Source organism: Grammomys surdaster, unplaced genomic scaffold (assembly GCF_004785775.1).
Source record: "Grammomys surdaster isolate TR1022 unplaced genomic scaffold, NIH_TR_1.0 373, whole genome shotgun sequence".
Taxonomy (NCBI): Eukaryota; Metazoa; Chordata; class Mammalia; order Rodentia; family Muridae; genus Grammomys; species Grammomys surdaster.
This window is the reverse complement of record NW_021604792.1, coordinates 960566-966844: the sequence shown is the minus strand read 5'-3', so window position 1 is coordinate 966844 and position 6279 is coordinate 960566. Positions and strand designations below refer to the sequence as shown.

Genomic DNA, 6279 nt, shown 5'->3' with positions numbered 1-6279 from the left:
TGATGATGATGATGATGACAATAGTAAAGAAACTGTATGGAGTGAAAGAAATGATATATTTGAGCCTGCTACCAAGAAAGTCCCAGTCTTTGAGGAAGATAAAATAGTGGCTTACTGAACAATCTTAATAAACTCTGACAACACCTAAGAGTTTATAAACTTTAACTCCCATGAGCGCTTAGCCCATACACAAAGCCTTTGCTTAGTGAGTCTTGCTTTCAGCCCTGTTTTACACTGCTAAGTGATTAAGGCTCTGAAGAGGACATGTTATTTGTTCAAGATGGCCCAGTTGGTCAGACTCACAGTCTCTTTTCACTTCTTCAGCTCTGAGCACTCTCTTCTAGAATGTTCCCTCATTTCCTTGCACCTGGATATTGAAACATGAGCACTCAATGGCAGATGTCATGTCATCCCAGGAGCAACAGTGAATAGGCATATGTGACAATCTGACCTTCCTGGAGCATAATGGATTTCTGTTCCATTGATGGACAACAAGCCCTCATCTCACTGGAAATAAAGGATCACTTCTCTGTCCTTTTTTTTCTGTGAATCCAAACCCAAGGGATTATTTTTTAGTCAAATATGGGTGAGTATGGCCTAGGACTATGGATTCAGGTTGCCCCAAATAAAACATTCTAATGTAGAAATGGATTTGTGATTTTTTTGTATTTACATTTTTATTGAACATTCTATTTATTTACATTTCAGATGTTATCCCCTTTCTCCATTCCTAACTCCCCCCCCCTGCAAGCCCCCTATCCCATCCCTCCTCCTCCTTTTTGCTTTTATACCATTTTAATTACATGCAAGTATTAAGGTCAGTTTTAGGTTGAGGAACTAGCAATACAATAGATGCGAATAGTCAAGGAACAAGCAAGGCAATAAACATCGATAGTCAAAGAGCAAGTAAGGCAATAAAGTCCCGTGATCACTCATGTGATCACTCATGTGATCACTATTTCTAAGGGCTTATCTCGATGACCAGAATATTTGAGCCTACTTCCCTGTCCTAGCCCAAAGTCATTTTCATGTCTGAAGCCTACTTCTTTGTTCTAGCCTAAGATTTAGATTCCTACCTGAAATTACTTCTTTGAGAAAGTCCTAAGCCAAGGAATTTCTCAAATACTTTAATGGAGCCTGCAGATTGTTGGGGGGGAATCTCTTTTGCTATTGGATGACATTGTTTAGTTTCTGGGTTGGTGGAATCTAGTGGTCTGTAAGTTAATACACTCTAGAAGACTTTACTTGATTGTCACAAGATGTTAGGTGAAACACAGAGGCCAATGGATGGCTGTTAATGGGGTGGAAGATAGCCCAAGATCTTTTTGGTCTGGGTCTGCAACATCTCAACTCTCCACAATCAACTTTAACTTGGTCTTTAACTTGGGTGTGACTTGACACTGGCTTCTGCTGCCACCCCCTGGGGAATTCCAGTTCTTAGTTCTCTTATCTGGAAGGCAAACGAATTCCCTGGAAATGCTTGATTTCAAGGAAATTGTAACCTCTGTGAGAGACTACAATGTAACCCTGTTCTTAGGAGTTTCCCTCTCAGGGTTAAATGGCTGAAAATGGTCCAGCAATAAGGATTTGGTTTGATTACAGGATTGGAAGACACGTTTATGTTTATTTTCCATGTGTATCTTTGATGTCTGATCTTTGAGTATGTGTTATATCTTTTCTGGTGTAATAACCACCTTTTCTGCCTCAGCACTGGGGACCAAATCCATGGCCCCAGGCATACAAGGCATACAGATAACGACACAGCTCCAAGCACCACATTCTTGATGCTCCCAGAATGTGCAAGAGTTCCTGTCCTCTGAGATCTGGAACTTTCTAGCTCTCTCAGCCCCTGACCAGGTCTTGAACTTGACATAAGATAGTTATTTTGTTTGTCAACTGAATGGCCCCTGTAGCAGGTTTCCCCTTAGTGTGTCAAAAGTCAGAAGGAGTCATCTTGCTGTCTTCCTCTAGTCTTGCTGTCTTCCTCTGGTGTTGCTCATAATTCTGGGCAGACATTAAAGTAATTTCACAGCACAGCTGTGCACACATCCCTGGCATCGTTCACAAACGCATTTCCATTGTCTTCTTTGTCCATATGGAGTCTCATTATTTCTTTTAATTTTTTTTATAAACTGTATTTATGTAGGGAGGAATGTTCTTTAGCTGACGTTCGTTTCAGCTGCGGTTGATATGTGGCAATGAATTTTTAGAGGGGAAAGCCCCTTTTGTAGAAAATTTACTTAGAATCAGTCCTATCCTTGCTACTAAAAGGACTGAAATTCTGAGTCTAACTTTGGTGATGCAGTGCAAGGTATCCTGTCACTGATTTGAGCTGTCTCCTAGGGTACTGCACTGTAGGACACGGGTTTAGCTTGGGAACTACAAGATGCTGCAGTGTTTGCATGAGCATTTAGGGATTCTGGTTTAAAGCAGAAGCAATCTATTCTCGGTACATCGGTCTTAGTAGTTCGTATGATGTGATGTGTGTCTGGGGAGATGGCCCAAGGAACCCTAGTTCACTCTCCAGGCCCAAGATGAAAACACCAGAGGTGCTGGTGCACACTGGTAGTCCCTGACAGGGAAGGTGGAGACAGGTAGATTCCTGTAGCTCACTGGCTAGCCAGCCTTGTTGAATTGGCAAGTTCCAGGCCAGTGGCAGGTATTGTTTCAGAAAACAAAGTGGGTGCAGCAGAGATGGCTCATTGGTTACGAGCATTGGCTGCTTTTGCAGAGCACCCAGGTTTGGTTCCCAGCACCTACATTATGGCTCACAGTTGTATGTAACTCCAGTTCTAAGGCATCGGACATGCTCTTATGTATGGCCTCTGTAGACATCAAACAGGCATTTGGTTTACATATATACATGCATTCAAACACTCATATACATAAAAAAATCTCTTGGGTTGTCCTTTGGTTTCTACTCACAGACATATGCCAGCACACACAATGCATATGCACACACACATGCACCTGCACATATATGCACCTGTACAACACATGCACCTGCACATACACATGTGCTTGCACACACATGCACCTGAACACACATGCACCTACACACAATACATATACACACACATATGGGTTGCATACACACATGCACCTGCACATAGATGCACCTGCACACACACATGCATATGCATACATATATGGACCTGTACACACATATGTGCATTCATACACATATATGCACCTGTACACACATATTACCTGCACACACATGTACCTATACACATACAAAAAATAATAATGCAATGGTGGTCTTGCATTTGCCATCCCTATCTTGTAACCAAGGACACAAACACACAGAGAAACAAACTGTCTTTTGTCATCATGGAAACCAGTGTTCGAGCCCAGGGATTTTGACTCTACCTTAATCCTCTCATACAAAATAATAGGTTTTATTCTGACCTTTTCATTCATACCGTTGACCCTTACTTACCACCCATCACTCTGCTCTCCTACCCTTCTCCCTATTGGTCCCTTTCCTCACCCCAAAAGTCCACCTTCTGTCTTCATGCCATATGCATGTGGTGTCATATATGTACATGCATATGTATAGTGAAGTATAGATTCCATATCTGAGAGAAAACATGCATCATATGGGGAGAGTCTAAAAAGAAGAAGTGGATGAACGCTCCATAGAATTTACTTCAGCCCTGCAGGTCCCAGCCTGCAGTTAGTATCAGGGTATTTCCCCACTCTTACTTTTTCTGACACAAAGATCTCCATTAAAAAATCAGATATTTACCTATGTGGTTCCACCATCAAATTATATATAGCAGTTCAGGGACCTTGAGAAAGCATAGCCCTATATACAATCATAGACATCTCATAGTTTTATTTATCTGTTGATTAGTTGTACGTGGTTAGCTTTAGAAATACAACCAAATACACATGACACTCAGCTCCCAAACATAAAAACTGCTCTCTGCTCCAGAGGCTTGCCTGCTGCCAGGTCGTGCCAAGAGGTGTAAGACAGTCAGAGATCAGAGGTCAGAGGTCAGAGGTCAGAGGTCATGTGCTATATGTGGTGGAGAGACGAGGGAGATAGAGAAGGTGAACGGTGTGTGCTCTCTGAAGAGATGTGGAACTCGAGATGTGAGGGTGGTGAAGAACAGCCCAATGTGAGGAGCCTGCACTGCCACCAAGAGCCATGTCTGGGTCTGTGGCCATTGAGCAGCAAGGGTCTGTGTCTATGTCTGAGGCCCACGTTACCACCAAAGGCAGACGGCTCTGGTCATTTTGATTTCTAAGGGCTTCTCAGAGATGGCTCCACCCCTTGCCCAGGCAAAGCAAGAAAGCTGGCCCTGGTGGGGTACATGCAGGAGAAATGGAGGGCTGACTGATTAGCTACCATCTAGGCCCAGATCCAGGGCTTTGAGTTGGTCCACCTCAACATCTACCCCATCTATGAACTGTTAGAGTGCCTGAAGGGGCCTGAAGGAGCCAGTGTTACAGACCCATAGCTTCAGGATCTCCATGACACAGGGCAAGAACAGGATACCTGAGAAGAGTCAGGGTGAAGATCCAGTACTGAGAGTGTAGCAGAAGCCAGAGGCTTTGAACCAGACCAGTGACTCATTGCAATGACCATTTGCAAGAAAAAAAAAAATGTTTGGACAAAAGTCTTGAAACAATGGCGTTTCATTTCATGAACTGCGTTTCCAACAATGTGATGCTATGATCAGTCAGAAAGGCTTCTGAGAAGGTGGGTTTGGAATCTGGGTCTGTCCCAGTTGACTCGAGATGAATGGCTTATATCATTGAGGTGCTCAACACAGTTCACAAAACAGGCCTTAGCCCTATTCTCCAACTCTGACCCAGACTTTTCCATCCACTGGGGCACCGGCTGCTGGATACACTGCTTCTGTGTCTCCACCTCAATGAAATGCTGCCACCGAGGGTCCACTGCATCTGAAGAGGACGAGATGGAATCCATCCCAGAGTGACCATGTGGGGCCCAGATGAACACAGGACTGGGTCTCGGACCTTCACAGACCTTCACGTGTCTGGGTAATTATTCTTTGATTTTGGAATATTTGCATGCACATAACAAAATACTTTGGGAGGGGACTCAAGTGTGAGTGCTGCATTCATGGTGTTTTACACGCACACCCTTTTTCAGTGGTTGAAAGTGATCCCATACAACATTTGAGTGTGCTCTCACTTTGACTACAACCATATGAAGTGTATAAGTGTATAATGTTGTACTTGTGGTATGGCATGGTCATTAAACTTCATCGGGGCATTTTCAATTTCAGATTTTGGATTAAGAATTCTGGGTAGGATGGCTAATATCTTCTGTTTCTGAATTAGGTGTGTATGTATGTGTCTCTGTGTTTGTCTGTGCATGTTTGAGTGAAGATTCAAGAAGGGTCCAAAATAGGGTGTCAGATCTCCTACAGCAGAAGTGGCAGCAGTTGTACACCATCCAGTGTGGGTGCTGGGAATGGAACTTGGGTCCTCTGTAGACACAGGACCTGCTCTTAACCACTGAGCCATCTCTTCAGCTCTAGTTTGGTTAGTCCTAATAGTCAAATGACCTGGGTTGAGAAATATCTAGTGGATCACTAAAGCACGTTTTTGGGGGTGTCTGTGTAGTGCTTCTGGACACTCTTATTTTATTTCTGATGTAATGAATGGATTACTCTTTCATGGATTTGTTACATGGGGCATTATTTCCTAATAAGGTGGCAAAAGGCAGGCTATGGGATATTTGTTGGAGAAAAGTCCTGGGGGTGGATTAGTTACTTTTTGTTGCTGTGATGGAACATTGTTGCCAAAAACCACTTAGAGTAGAACTTCCTCGGCTTTACAGTTCCACCGGGATGACTCCTTCACAGAGGGGACGCATGGCAGCGGGCCACAGGCATGACCGTCGGAGGAAGTAGCTGAGAGCTCCCATCTCCATCACAAACACAAAGTACAGAGAGCAGACTGGAAAGAGCAGAGTCTTAAAGTCTGTCTCACACGACATACTTCCTCTGACAAGGCCATACCGCCTAAAGTCCCACAAACAATGCCACTAACTGGAAACCAAGTATCCAAGTACATGAGCCTTTGAGAAGTCTTTTCATTTAAACTACCTTAGGGGGATGTTGGTCGGGGCTGTGTTGTGTCCAGAGGATTCCTGTATCACGTTTTCTGCTTCCTGGACAGAATGATGTTAACTTCTCTGCCCCTCTTACTCTTGTTAGTGTGTGTGTGTGTGTGTGTGTGTGTGTGTGACAGAGAGAGAGAGAGAGAGAGAGAGAGAGAGAGAGAGAGAGAGAGAGA

At 43.7% G+C, this 6279-nt stretch overlaps 1 pseudogene; it reads right to left on the bottom strand.

Annotated features, from left to right (window-relative positions):
* Window positions 1-4647: 4647 nt before the first annotated feature.
* On the bottom strand, window positions 4648-4942 carry LOC114632372 (annotated as a pseudogene).
* Between the last annotated feature and the right edge of the window lie 1337 nt (window positions 4943-6279).